This window comes from Mobula hypostoma, chromosome 15 (genome assembly GCF_963921235.1).
Source record: "Mobula hypostoma chromosome 15, sMobHyp1.1, whole genome shotgun sequence".
Classification (NCBI taxonomy): Eukaryota; Metazoa; Chordata; class Chondrichthyes; order Myliobatiformes; family Myliobatidae; genus Mobula; species Mobula hypostoma.
In genome coordinates, this window is record NC_086111.1 from 55,513,747 (window position 1) to 55,527,974 (window position 14,228).

General features: G+C 39.6%; 1 protein-coding gene across 3 annotated transcripts in view; it reads left to right on the forward strand.

Moving 5' to 3' along the window:
• The window catches only part of dcp1a (decapping mRNA 1A), a 115,769-nt gene that overhangs the window by 59,141 nt on the left and 42,400 nt on the right, over positions 1-14,228 (forward strand). The gene's annotated exons all lie outside the window — the stretch shown is intronic.

Here is a 14,228-nt window from a genome sequence, read left to right on the forward strand (position 1 = left end):
AATAATAAATTCACTTTGAACTTTATTCAGCTCTGAACAGTTACAAGCATTGCATAATTAAGAGGGTGAAGCAGTTTTCTGGAGAGCTGAGGAGGCATAATGGAGGGGTCTGAACAGAGTGAATGGTGGAGAGGGCATTTCCATTGGTGGAGGGATCAACAACCAGAGATCATTTTGCCTTAGATCATTCTGCAGTATAACATTGTACTTTGCAACCATTGCGTATTAATTTTCTAATAAGTTTCTTTATACTTATGGGCTCACATTTTGAATTCTTGCAGCTATTCGGTTTATTTTAGCTTCTCGAGTGTTTAGTGATGCAGATTGGACTATTTTCGTTAGAACATCCTTTTCCAATTCTGATGCCATCATCACTTTTTTGCTTTCCACAATCACCAGCTTTGCACTTTTGAGTTAATACCACAAATATTTTTACCGATTGTGCTCTAACTTCATTATATAATATCATAGGTGTAGAGTCAATAAGCACTACAGCACAGAAACAGGTCTTTCGGCCCATCTAGTTTGTTTCAGGCAGTATTAACAAAGAACATTATAGCACAGTAAAGGCCATATGGCCTGCGATGTTGTGCTGACCATTTAACCAACTCTTAAGATCAATCTAACCCTTCCCTCAATAGTTCTTCATCTCTCTATCATCCACGTGCGTGGCCTATTAGCGGCATCAACAGAGCTTTACCAAGAGGGATTTCTCGCAGGTCGGCGGCCGTTATTTAAAAAGGGAGCTTCAAGAACATTTGTCCATTGTACGTGACCTATCAGCAGCTATAACCGGAACACCAATTGTGAGTTAGATAGCAAAGGAGGTTCAAGCATAAAAGGGAGACACTGCCTTGTGGAGCAGTCATCGACAGAGTGATCTGAAGCAGAGTGGTAGGGATTTGGCTTATTTGGGCTTCAACGATAACGAGGCGAGGTAAGTTACTTGTGAGGAATAGAAACAGGAAGTATGTCTGTGAAGCCGGTGTTCTGTACTGGGTGGCAGATGTTGGATGTCTGTGAGACTCTCAGCTTCCTGGACAGCCACATCTGCGCCAGATGTGTTGAGCTGCAGCTCCTCGGGGACCGTGTTAGGGAGCTGGAGATGCAGCTCGATGACCTTCATCTGGTCAGGGAAAGTGAAGAGACGATAGAGAGGAGTTATAGCCAAGTAATCACACCAGGGACTTGGGGAGACAGATAAGTGGGTAACAGTCAGGAGAGGGAAGGGCAAGAGTCAGGTACTGGAGAGTACCCCTGTGACTGTCCCCCTTAACAATAAGTACTCCTGTTTGAGTACTGTTGATGGAGGTGGTGGGGGCTACCTGGGGAAAGCAATAATGGCCGCACACCTCTGGCACAGAGTCTGGCCCTGTGGCTCAGAAGAGTAGGGAAAGGAAGAAGGCAGCAGTAACAGGGGACTCTGTAGTTAAGGGGTCAGACAGGCGAATCTGTGCACGCAGGAAAGAAACACGGATGGTAGTTTGCCTCCCAGGTACCAGGGTCCAGAAAGTTTCTGATCGTGTCCACAATATCCTGAAGTGAGAAGGTGAACAGACAGAGGTCCTGGTACATAATGGTACCAACGAATTAAGTAGGAAAAGGGAGGAGGTCCTGAAAACAGACTACAGGGAGTTCAGAAGGAAGTTGAGAAATAGGACCTCAAAGATAGTCATCTCAGGATTACTGCATGTGCCACACGACAATGAGTTTAGGAATAGAGTGAGGTGGAGGATAAATGCATGGGTGAGGATTGGAGCAGGGGCAGGAATTCAGATTTTTGGATCACTGGGACCTCTTTTGGGGCAGGCGTGACCTGTACAAAAAGGATGGGTTGCACTTGACTCCGAAGGGGACCAATATTCTGGCAGGGAGGTTTGCTGAGGCTGTTAGGGAGAGTTTACACTAGAATTGCTGGGGGGTGGGAACTGAACTGAAGAGATGGAGGAAGGGGCATTTGGCTCACAAATAGAGAAAGCTTGGAGACAGTGCGAGAGGGAAGATAGGTGATAAAGAAGGGATACGCTCAGACCGATGGTTTGAGATGTCTCTATTTAGACGCAAGAAGCATCGTGAACAAAGCGGATGAGATTAAAGCGTGGATCAGTACTTGGAGCTGTGATGTTGTGGCCATTACAGAGACTTGAATGGTTCAGGGGCAGGAATGGTTACTTCGGGTGCCAGGCTTTAGATGTTTCAGAAAGGACAGGGAGGGAGGCAAAAGAGGTGGGGGAGTGGCACTGCTGATCAAAGATAGTGTCACGACTGCAGAAAAGGAGGAAGTCATGGAGGGATTGTCTACTGAGTCTCTGGGTGGAAGTCAGAAACAGGAAGGGGTCAATAACTCTACTGGTTGTTTTTATAGACCACCCAATAATAACAGGGACATAGAGGAGCAGATAGGGAGACAGATTCTGGAAAGATGTAATAATAACAGGGTTGTCGTGGTGGGAGATTTTAATTTCCCAAATATTGATTGGCATCTCCCGAGAGCAAGGGGTTTCGATGGGGTGGAGTTTGTGATGTGTGTTCAAGAAAGCTTCCTGACACAGTATTTAGATAAGCCTACAAGAAGAGGGGCTGTACTTGATCTGGTATAGGGGAATGAACCTGGTCAGGTGTCGGGTCTGTCAGAGGGAAAGCATTTTGGAGATAGTAATTGCAATTCTACTTCCTTTACCATAGCATTGGAGAGGGACAGGAACAGACAAGTTAAGAAAGTGTTTAGTTGGAGTAAGGGGAAATATGAAGCTATCAGGCAGGAACTTGGAAGCATAAATTGGGAACAGATGTTCTCAGGGAAATGTACGGAAGAAATGTGGCAAATATTCAGGGGGTACTTGCATGGCATTCTGCATAGGTATGTTCCAACGAGACAGGGAAAGGATGGTAGAGTACAGGAACCATGGTGTACAAAGGTAGTTGAAAAAATAGTCACAGAGAAAAGAAAAGCTCACGAAACGTTCTAAAAACTAGATAACGATAGAGATTTAGAAGATTATAAGGCTAGCGGGAAGGTGCTTAAGAATGAAATTAGGAGAGCCAGAAGGGGCCATGAGAAGGCCTTGGTGAGCAAGATTAAAGAAAACCCCAAGGCATTTTACAAGTATGTGAAGAGCAAGAGGATAAGACGCAAGAGAATAGGACCAATCAAGTGTGACAGTGGAAAAGTGTGTATGGAACCGGAGGAGATAGCAGAGGTACTTAATGAGTACTTTGCTTCAGTATTCACAATGGAAACGGATCTTGGTAATGTAGGGATGATTTACAATGGATTGAAAAGCTTGAGCAGCATATAGATAATAAGAAAGAGGATGTGCTGGAGCTTTTGGAAAGCATTAAGTTGGATGTCACCGGGACCAGATGAGATGTACCCCAGGCTATGTGGGAGGCGAGGGAGGAGATTGATGATCCTCTGGCAATGATCTTTGCATCATCAATGGGGACGGGAGAGGTTCCGGAGGATTGGAGGGTTGCGGAAGTTGTTCCATTATTCAAGAAAGGGAGTAGAGATAGCCCAGGAAATTATAGACCAGTGAGTCTTACTTCAGTCGATAGTAAGTTGATGGAGAAGATCCTGAGAGGCAGGATTTATGAACATTTGGAGAGGCATAATATGATTAGGAATAGTCAGCATGGCTTTGTCAAAGGTAGGTCGTGCCTTACGAGCCTGATTAAATTTTTTGAGGATGTGACTAAGCACATTGATGAAGGTAGAGCAGTAGATGTATATGGATTTCAGCAAGGCATTTGACAAGGTACCCCATGCAAGGCTTATTGAGAAAGTAAGGAAGCATGGGATCCAAGGGGACCTTGCTTTGTGGATCCAGAACTGGCTTGCCCACAGAAGGCAAAGAGTGGTTGTAGACGGGTCATATTCTGCAAGGAGGTTGGTGACCATTGCCTCAGGGATCTGTTCTGGGACCCTTGCTCTTCATGATTTTTATAAATGACCTGGATGAGAAAGTGGAGGGATGGTTTAGTAAATTTGCTGATGACACAAAGGTTGAGGGTGTTGTGGGGGATGGTGTGGAGGACTGTCAGAGGGTACAGCGGGACATTGATAGGATGCAAAACTGGGCTGAGAAGTGGCAGATGGAGTTTAACCCAGATAAGTGTGAGGTGGTTCATTTTGGTAGGTCAAATATGATGGTAGTATATAGTACTAGTGGTAAGACTCTTGGCAGTGTGGAGGATCAGAGGAATCTTGGGGTTTGAGTCCATAGGACACTCAAAGCTGCTGTGCAGGTTGACTCTATGGTTAAGAAAGCATATGGGGCATTGGCCTTCATCAATTGTGGGACTGAGTTTAGGAGCCGAGAGGTAATGTTTCAACTATATAGGACCCTGGTCAGACCCCACTTGGAGTACTGCACTCAGTTCTGGTCACTTCACTATAGGAAGGATGTGGAAACCATAGGGTTCAGAGGAGATTTACAAGGATGTTGCCTGGGTTGGGGAGCATGCCTGATGAGAATAGGTTGAGTGAACTCAGCCTTTTTTCCTTGGAGCGACGGAGGATGAGAAGTGACTTAATAGAGGTGTATAACATGACGAGAGGCATTGATCGGGTGGATAGTCAGAGGCTTTTTCCCAGGGCTGAAATAGCTAGCACGAGAGGGCGCAGTTTTTGAGGTGCTTGGAAGTAGGTGCAGAGGAGATGTCAGGGATAAGTTTTTTACGCAGAGAGTGGTGTGTGTGTGAAATGGGCTGCCGGTGACAGTGGTGGAGGCGGATACGATAGGGTGTTTTAAGAGACTCCTGGATAGGTACATGGAGCTTAGAAAAATAGAGTGCTATGGGTAACCCTGGGTAATTTCTAAAGTAAGTACATGTTTAGCACAGCATTGTGGGGCAAAGGGCCTGTATTGTGCTGTAGGTTTTCTATGTTTGTATAACTTCAACATGTATAAAGTAACTGAAAATGATGTTATGTAGATGTGTAATCATTACCCCATATATTATGATACTTTTGATTCAGGAACACTATGAATAAAGCATAAATTTAAGTTAAACAGTCTGTTTTCACAAAGGCTTGATGTTTTATAGCCGCAGATTTAAAACACATTCGGCCTTGTTTGACTGTTCTCTGATTTGCAATCTTGGGTTTGGTTACTTTCAGTTTTATATTACGGTTAAGTTTTTTTTTAAGTTAATTCTTTTCTCCTTTCTGTATTTTTTTGCATTGGTTTTGTAGTTCATATTTAAAACAAAGCACAGTGCCTGCTGCCATAATCCTCTTGCAGTAATTTTAGACATATTATTTAGCAGTAGCTAACCATTATTCTATGTATTTGAAATTCATTCCATTACACGTTTAGAACTATTGAATAGAAATATATTTTTGTGCAAGTTATTTCCAACTTTTTTACACATCCATTCCATATTATTTTACAAACGTTATATGCTATACTTTTGTTAAAGATCCTTTTCGTTCCATCATTTGTTTTCGAAAAGAATTGTAGAATATAGTTTTTTGGAGATTGGTGATTAATTGATTTGCAATTTATGAACATTTTGCAAAATCTCCACATAGTTCACTCCGGTTAAACTGTTTCTTCATTATCTGGTTTGTGAGAGTTACTGTACATACTGGTAGTCAACATTCATACTTCTGATTTGTTTTTTTAGATTGAAGCTAATATTAACTATAGGTTAATATTTTAACAGTCCTGAGCTTTTGATGTTAAAATAAATGTAATACAGTGATTGCAATGATCTGGGCACACAACTGTTCAAACCTAAGTAGCTAGCTTCAGTTACATTGAAAAATTCTGAAGTATAATTTGAAAACCGGACTTCTTTTTGTTTCATCTTCTAAATCAGAGTTGTACCTTAAATCTTCGTGCCTGGTCAGAGTGTAGATTACATGTTTGTATTTCAAATGTCCAAGTGAAATTTCACTCTCTATTTTCAAATGAAAGGATGGCGTCTGAAAGGATATTTTTAATCCATTCAGAGAGGATGATCATTGTATGAATAAAGCATAAATTTAAATTAAACAGTCTGTTTTCACAAAGGGCAAAGGCTTGATGTTTTAAAGCATCTGCTTAAAACATATTTGGCCTTATTCGACTGTTCTCTCAATTCCAATCTTGACAGGTTTGAGTTATAAGGAGAGATATCAGATAGGCTGGGACTATCCTCCCTAGATGAAGGAGGCCGAAGAGTTAGCTTGGAGGCTTATAAATTTTTGAGGGGCATAGATACGGTAGATAGTTACAATAATATTTTTCCAAGTTTAGAAACTGGGCATTGTATGTTTAAGGTGCAGGGGGAAAAGTTCTTCCACACAGAAGATGGGTGAGCATATAGACTGAGCAGCCAGAAGTGGTAAAGACGGGTACTATTATGTGCTTGAATAGGAAATGTTGAGAGGGATGGACCAAATATAGACTGATGGGGTTGATTTAAGTAAGCCTCTTGGTCAGCATGGAAGAGTTGCACCGAAGGGCTGTGCTGTACAATTCTGTGAATCTAGTGGTAATCGCTCTTCGAAGGTTATAGATTGAAACAAGGATGCAATTTTTAGCAGGAGTTGAACTAAGCCACAATCTGCCCCCTTGTGGATGGAAGAGATCTTAATTATTGTTTGGTGAAAAGCAAATTAATTTTCCCATTGTCCTTGTTTCATTCCTACAAACTAACATAGATTGTCGATTCATTGAATTCATTGATACTTGTGGTACTTTATTCTCCCCAAGTTTCCAGTGCTTGTTTTTCCTTGGTATCCTGAAAGAAGTTAGTTGTTTAATAGGTGCTTTATTTAGTTTGTTGTGTCTTTTGGTCATAGAAAGTGCTGTAGCTACATAAACCAAAGCCAACATGTTTGAGAACCCTAAATAATTAAGATGGAGGGCATTCAGCCCATTGTCACTGCCAAACAAAGAAATACAGTCTAATCCCACCTTCTAACACTGGGTCTGCTGTACAGTAGATTCTCTTTCAGTACATGTGCACTTCATAGCTGTGAGGGTTTATCTTCTGGCATTCTTTCAGGCAATGTGTTTTAAACCACTAATGCCCATTGAATGAAAGTGTCTTATCTAAAATCTCATCCTTGTATCAATTACTTTAAACCTGTGTTCCTTCTGCTAGACGAAATATGCCTGGGTAGAGTCAACAGAAGGATCACTTTATTTTAAAAGATTTCAAAAGATTTCAATTTCACTTTTGCTTTTTCTGTTCCAAAAAAAAATCAACACGTTTGTTATTTTTCTTAATTACCACAATTTTCTATTCCTGCCACCTCTCCACTGCAGTCATGTCTTTCGTGTAATGCAACTAATAGTACTTGAACTGTAATCTGCTTCGGTGATCTATACAGTTCTAAAATAAGAAACCTTGTATTCTATTCAACACCTAAAAAAGGAAGGCATCCCATCTTCCTGGTTAATCTTCTTATCAATGTGTCCTGCTACTTTTAAAGATGTGTGGGTGTCCTTCTATCACTCCACACCGCTGTATTGTCACATTAGTTACATAGTTGGGTTGGTGCAACACAAATGTGTTTACTTTGCACATCCTTAGGCAGCACAGTGACAATTTTCATTTGTGCGCATTACCAGACTCTGTCTTTCTGAAATCTAAAACTTCCTTGTTGTCAAGCCAAGGCTAATGTCTGTACCATCTTCACAATAATGTCCCTCAACACACAGATCTAAGTTGTTAAAGCAGCAAAAGATGCTAAGTACTGAGGCTTGTGGAATGTTAATGGTAACAAAAAATAGTTATCAAAAAAATACACAAGAACCATTACTGTTGACTTCCTGCCAGTTTTGGATCTTATGAGTTTTCAGGTTTTAAATCAGCTGGCCATGGTGGGCCTTGTCAACAGCCCTCACTGCGCTTCTCAAATTGTATGCCATGGTAAAGAAAGTTGCAAGTTCTCTGGTTAATACAGATGTAAATGAATCCTGATATAAGAGAATTTCAGTTTGGAGTATGCAGACAGTCAAAGGGATTTGCAAGAATGTTTTGGATGTTTTCCTCCTTTAATGTGCAATAAACTCACAATTATAAAATACAATCATTATAAAGATAATACAATCAATTTATCACTCAAATTATTACTTTTATTGAAGACTGTGTTCCTTTTCTACTTGACTACAAATATGCAACATCTTGAAGCTAATTAATTTAAAATTTGAGTTCTGAAAGTGTATGTTCTCAGTTTTAAATTCTGTGAGTTACGAATTCTTTGTAGTTTAAAATACAGCTGTCTTTGTGTAATTGTGGCCATGTTATATTAACCTTGATTGAATTGGTCACAGTGAGATATAGCAGACTTGTGTTAAGTGACCTGATATGGTAAGGATAAGCAGTGTGATTAAATATTTACACCTGTCATGGAGTATAGAAACAAAAATGACCACTGGAACCATTTTCTGTTATATCTACATTTATGGTGCTATTCACAATTACTTTTTGTCACTATTCTTATTGGTAGTTGCCTGTAATGTAGAAAAATAGAAAGTGACATTATTACTCTTGATTCTGAGTATGTAATCTTATCCGTTTTTTAATCTGACACTTGTTAGCAAAGAATAAAAATAATCCTTGGTGCATATGTGAACCACTGTTTGGCATGTACTGTATACTATACAGAGAACTAAATTTATATAACAACTAACTTTGTGGAGGGATGGCTTATCAGTTGGTTGTAAAGTGACTTAAAACAGCATAGTACATTTCCTCCTCATTCATTTGAACTGAATTAACTTATGATTAGATAATGTCCATTCTGTCAAGTTAATGTATTTAACTGTGTAAGTGTTACTATAAATATAGCATGTCAACTTTGTCTAATATATTAACAGCTGACACATTCCAGAAGAATCTTTTTGGGAAGACTCTGATGTAATGAATGTTTTTAAATATTATCAAGTATTAGGTTTCTTGATTTTTATTGCTTGGCAGCTTTAAGATTACTTTAAGTTCATAAAGTGCAGCAAGATTCTAAAGATGTACATATGCCCACAATAGCTGTAGTTTTCAAAATGTAATATTTTAATCAAAACTCTTTAATTATCGACAAATTAAGCTCAAATGTTAAGTCACTAATCAAACAAGAATTTCCCAACCCCAATTCCAATAAACCTGTTTATGCCTCCTTCAAACATTTGAATAAGTTGCTTAATGAGTATATATTATATGTCATCACTTGAGTATATTATGCTTATTTCTTGATGTTTAAAGCTTAATAAATGTAATATTTCAAAGTAAAGTGAACACTTACCTGTCATTGTAAAGTATGGCTCCAGATTGCTTTCACTTACTATGCTGCCTTTATAATTGGGGCATGCTTCTTGCTGGGAGTTCCATTTTGTAAAAAGTGACTTTGAAATATCCTCCATACTCACATTTAGTTAATATCCCAAGGTTCTCAATTCAAGAGAAAAATTCAAGCATGAGTTAAAGCCATGGTTCACTCAGATTACTGAAGAATTGTGGAGCATTTAAGTGGAACTTGGGGACTGATAACAGGCAAATATCCTTTAGCATTCACTATAGTAAATTGTACTGGGTCCGAACAATACCACTTGATTCAATTATTAGCCAAGCATAAAGCCTTTTGTGCTTGTACCTCCATCCAAATGTACTTCACAAGCAGTATTCGTTAGATTTGTTTTAACGCTGGAGTCAAGTTGTTAAAGTACTAAGTTTTGGTTGGAGTGATGTAGTGTCAGAGTTGATGAATGCCTGATTTTGAGAAACATAGTGGCAGCTGAACTTATCAGTGACAACAGATATGTGAGGCATTTGCAACTTTTAATGGTAGAGTCTACTCTGACATTGTTACTGGGTCACTATTTGGGAAGGTGTTTGAGGCTGTTGGAAATCACACAAGTTATACATTGTCATTTAATTTGGTATGATGCTGAATGAGGTGCAGTTAACCGCTTTGCAGTTTATTAGCTAAAGATGCAAGTGGTAATTTAACTGATTGTGACTAACTTTGGATACCTTTTTAAATAATTTAAATATACTTCTGGTTGACTTTGTCCCATAGTGATCTTAAGTTTGGAGGTAAAAGTGGATTGTATTATACATTTGTATTCCTTGGAGTTAAGAAGAACAATTATACAGTTGATTTTCTTCTGAGGTCTATCAATAAACAAAGCTGGAAAATGATTGGGATCATTGCATGTATTAATCTGTAACAAATCTAAATTGTATAATTCTGTTGAGATCTGCTGGATTAAAAATGTGTAATGTGTAGAAGTTGCAAATTACATTTTTCTGTATTGATATTTCAGTACCAAGTTAAAAATGTGTAGAGAAAACATTGCTGAATGAGATAGGATTTGTATAAGAAGAAAAGTTTCATAGTTACCATTATTGAGATTTGCTTCAGTTCAATTTATGTCACCACGATGGGATTTGGATTTTTTCTTTTTGCTTGTTAGATGTACTTGTGACTATTCTGAGGGTTAGTAGGTAACTGTTAATGCTATCAAGCTACAGTACCTTCGAATGCACTCCTGAGCCAGTCATTTAATATCATTTTCCAACATCCATGTTTTCTCGGTAGTCCTTATTCTGTGCTCTCCAATGAAGAGGGAAGACCGTTAAAGCAATGCTGACACTAGCATTAATTTCATTAAATTGAATGAAAGATTTTGAAAGGCACAATCAATTTATCTTTTACTCCATCTTGTACTCTCTTCACCAGTAATGTCTTTGTTTTGTTGCTTAATTCAATTTAATCAAGTGTTCTCAATTAGAGACCTGTTGCTTTGAATAAATCTTCAGAAGATTTTTAGAAATGGCCAAGGATAACCAGCTTGCAGTGTGAAAAACACTGGCTATCATTTTATTCCATGATACAATATCTTCAGGTATTCCTAAGTAGCCCCTAAACAATAGGGGTGATTGGTACTTGTTAAGTACTTCCTGACTCTTGAACCTGCTTGAGTGAGAATGTTTTTCTCTTTAAAATGAAAACTTAAGAGCAGCTGATTTTCCAATGAATATTGCTGATATTACATTTGTATGCACTGCAATACAGTTTTTAAAGTGTATTATTTAAAGTTGATTATTTAAAATGTAAAGCAATCTGGATAAATGTATAATCTGTCTGCTGATAGCAAATCGAATATCAAAACTAGTAATGTCACTGTATAATTGTAATATTCAAGTGCACATAATGTAGCATGTACATACATTTCTATTACACAGCAGTACTGATTCAAATTTTGATCCTGCCAGCAAATTAATCTTTTGGTAATTTTTTTGGAAATCTTTAATGTTTTGATGACTTGTTAACTAGAATCATTTTGTGTGCCATTGGAATGTATTGACAGATTTAAAATTTATTTAGATGTGACTATTCTGTGGTAATACCCAATCAATTACCCAGTGGTTATCAGAATTTGATCAAAATGTATTCTAAAATGAACTTTGTGAATTATTAACGTGAGAAATTCAATAGATGCTGGAAATCCAAAGCAACACACAAAGTGCTGGAGGAACTCTGGGTCAGGCAGCATCTGTCGGAATGAATAACTAGTCAATGTTTTGGGCTGAGACCCTTCAGGACTGGAGAGGAAGGTAGAAGATGACAGAATTAAAAGGTAGGGGTGGGGAAGGAGGTTTGCCAGAAGGTGATAGGTACAGCCAGGTGGGTAGGAAAGGGATAGGGCTGGAGAGGAACGAATCTGATAGAGTAAATGCTTGGAGAAAGGGAAGGGGGAGTTGAGAAGAAGTGGTGAGAAGGGGTAAGGGTCCAGATTGCGGAATAGCAGAAGGGGTTTTTTTTTTATTGAAAGGAAGAATCAATATTAATGTAATCAGGTCGGGGGCTTTAGTGCTTGAAGAAGCAGTCTCCCAGTTTTTTCAGCTGTCTCACCAATGTAGAGGAGGCTGCATTGGAAGCATCAGACACTATAGACAGCCTCGGCAGATTTGTAGGTTAAGTGTTGCTTCACCTGGAAGGACTATTTGGGACCCTGAATGGAGATGAGGGAGGAGGCGAATGGGCAGGTGTAGAACTTGGGCTGCTTGCAGGGATAGGTGCCGGGAGGGAGATTAGTGGGGAGAGACGAATGGTCAAAGAAATCTTGGAGGAAGAAATCACTGTGGAAAGCAGGGGGCGGGGCACAGAGATGAAGGTATATTTGGTGGTAGATTCCCTTTGGAGATGGTGGAAGTTGTGGAGAATGATGTGTTGGATGTGGAGGCTCATGAGGTGGTAGGCAAGAACAAGAGGAACTCTATCACTTTCAAGGTGACAGGAAGATTGGGTGAGCATGGGCATTTGGAAGTGGAGAAGGTGCAGGTGAAGGCAACATCAATGGTGGAGGAAGTGAGTGATGTCCTGGAAAGGAAAGCTGCATTCTGGGAACAGATGTAGCCAAGATAAAGGAACCAAAAAAATGGATTATCATTTTTACAGGAGACATGGTGGGAAGAGGTATAGTCAAAATAACCGTGGGAATCAGTAGGTTTATAAAAGATATTGTTTGACAGTTTGTCTCCACAGAGATGGAGACACAGATCAAGAAAGGGGAAGGAGGTGTTATAAATGGACCAAGTGAATTTAAGGGCTGGGTGGAACTTGGAGGCAAAGTTGATAAAATTGACGAGCTCAGCTTGGATGCGTGAAGCAGCACCAATGCAGTCATCAATATTGTGGAGGAAGAGTTGGGGAGCTTTACAGGGAAGGCTTGGAATAAGGACTGTTCTATGTAGACAATGAACAGGCAGGCATAGTTGGGACACAAATGAGTGCCCATGACTGCCCCTTGAGTCCAGAGAAAGTGGGTGGAGCTAAGGGAAAAGTTTTTGAGAGTGAGAACAAGTACTGCCAAACGGAGGAGGGTGATAGTGCAGCAGAGCTAGTTGCTTTTATTGAGAAAGAAGCATTGAGTTTTAAGGGCTTTTTGATGAGGAGTAGAAGTGTATAAGGACTGGACATCCATGGTGAAAATGTGGTGGTCAGGGCCAGAGAATTGAAGGTTAGTGAGGAGATCGAGATCATTTGCCAGGAAATAATATTTCAAGCTAAATCAAGTCAAATTATTTTAATATTTTGTTATGCCATTTTGAAAATGATTGCAATATGCATCAAAATAATGTCTGTGAAAGTACAACACAATTCCAAACTTCCTCTGCTTTACAGGAGAGGAGAATGGACCATGGGAGAAAGAGAAGGGGGGGGCACCAGGGGAGATTATAGGCAGGTGAAGAGAAAGAGGTAAGAGGGGAGCCAGAAGGGAATGGAAGAAGGGGGGAGGGCGGAAATTACCGCAAATTAGAGGTCAATGTGCATTCCAATGGGTTGGAGGCCGCCCAGAGGGAATTTGAGGTGTTGCTCCTCCAACCTCATCAGGTGATATGTGCTCCTCCTCCTTCCCTTTCTCCCATGGTCCTCTCTCCTCTCCTATCAAATTCCTCCTTCAGCCCTTTATCTTTTCCACCTATCACCTCATAGTTTCTTACTTCATCACCCCTTCCCCACCCACCTGGCTTCACCTATCACCTTTTAGCTTGTACTCCTTCCCCTCCCTCCCCCACCTCTTTATTCTGGCACTTCCCCCTTCTACTTCAGTACTGATGAAGGGTCGCAACCTGAAACGTTCATTTCCATCAATGCTGCCTGACCTGCTAAGTTCCTCGAGCATTTTGTGTGTTACTCTTGTGTTTGTGAACAATCTGCTAAGGTGCCTCACTTATTGAACGTTCTTTTAAATGGAATTAGTTTAAAGTTAGCCATGCTGTTCACTTTTGATTATCTATTTTGTGCCTTTTTCAATGCAGCTATTTATTAGCTTATTGGTCCATTGAAGCTAAATATTTTATACTGCCGTAGGTTGGCAGTATATTTTTAACCTGTTCCTTAAATTCTTACTGGTTTTTAACCTGAAAATTTACTTTCTTCAGCAGATGTTTCCTTAATTGAGCATTTCCAACATTTTCTGATTTGGGGTAAATGAGTTAATGCCCATAAATAACTGCAAATGGAAGTTTAAATCTTGAATTTCTTATTATTCCCTTTTGTATTCTAATGATTCTTCACTTTTTGTCAAGGTTCTTTCCTTTCCCATGCAGCATCAACAAGCAATTAAGGTGTGCCTATGGCTTAATCTTTTGCTTTTGCAGCTGCTGCTCTTACATTGAACTTTAGAGCAGCTCAGGAAATTCAAATTTTTCTGGAAGATGCATCCATAATTGGTCGGTTGTGATAAACAGCTGGTGCAAATTTATCTCAAATTTTTTGTGCCCGT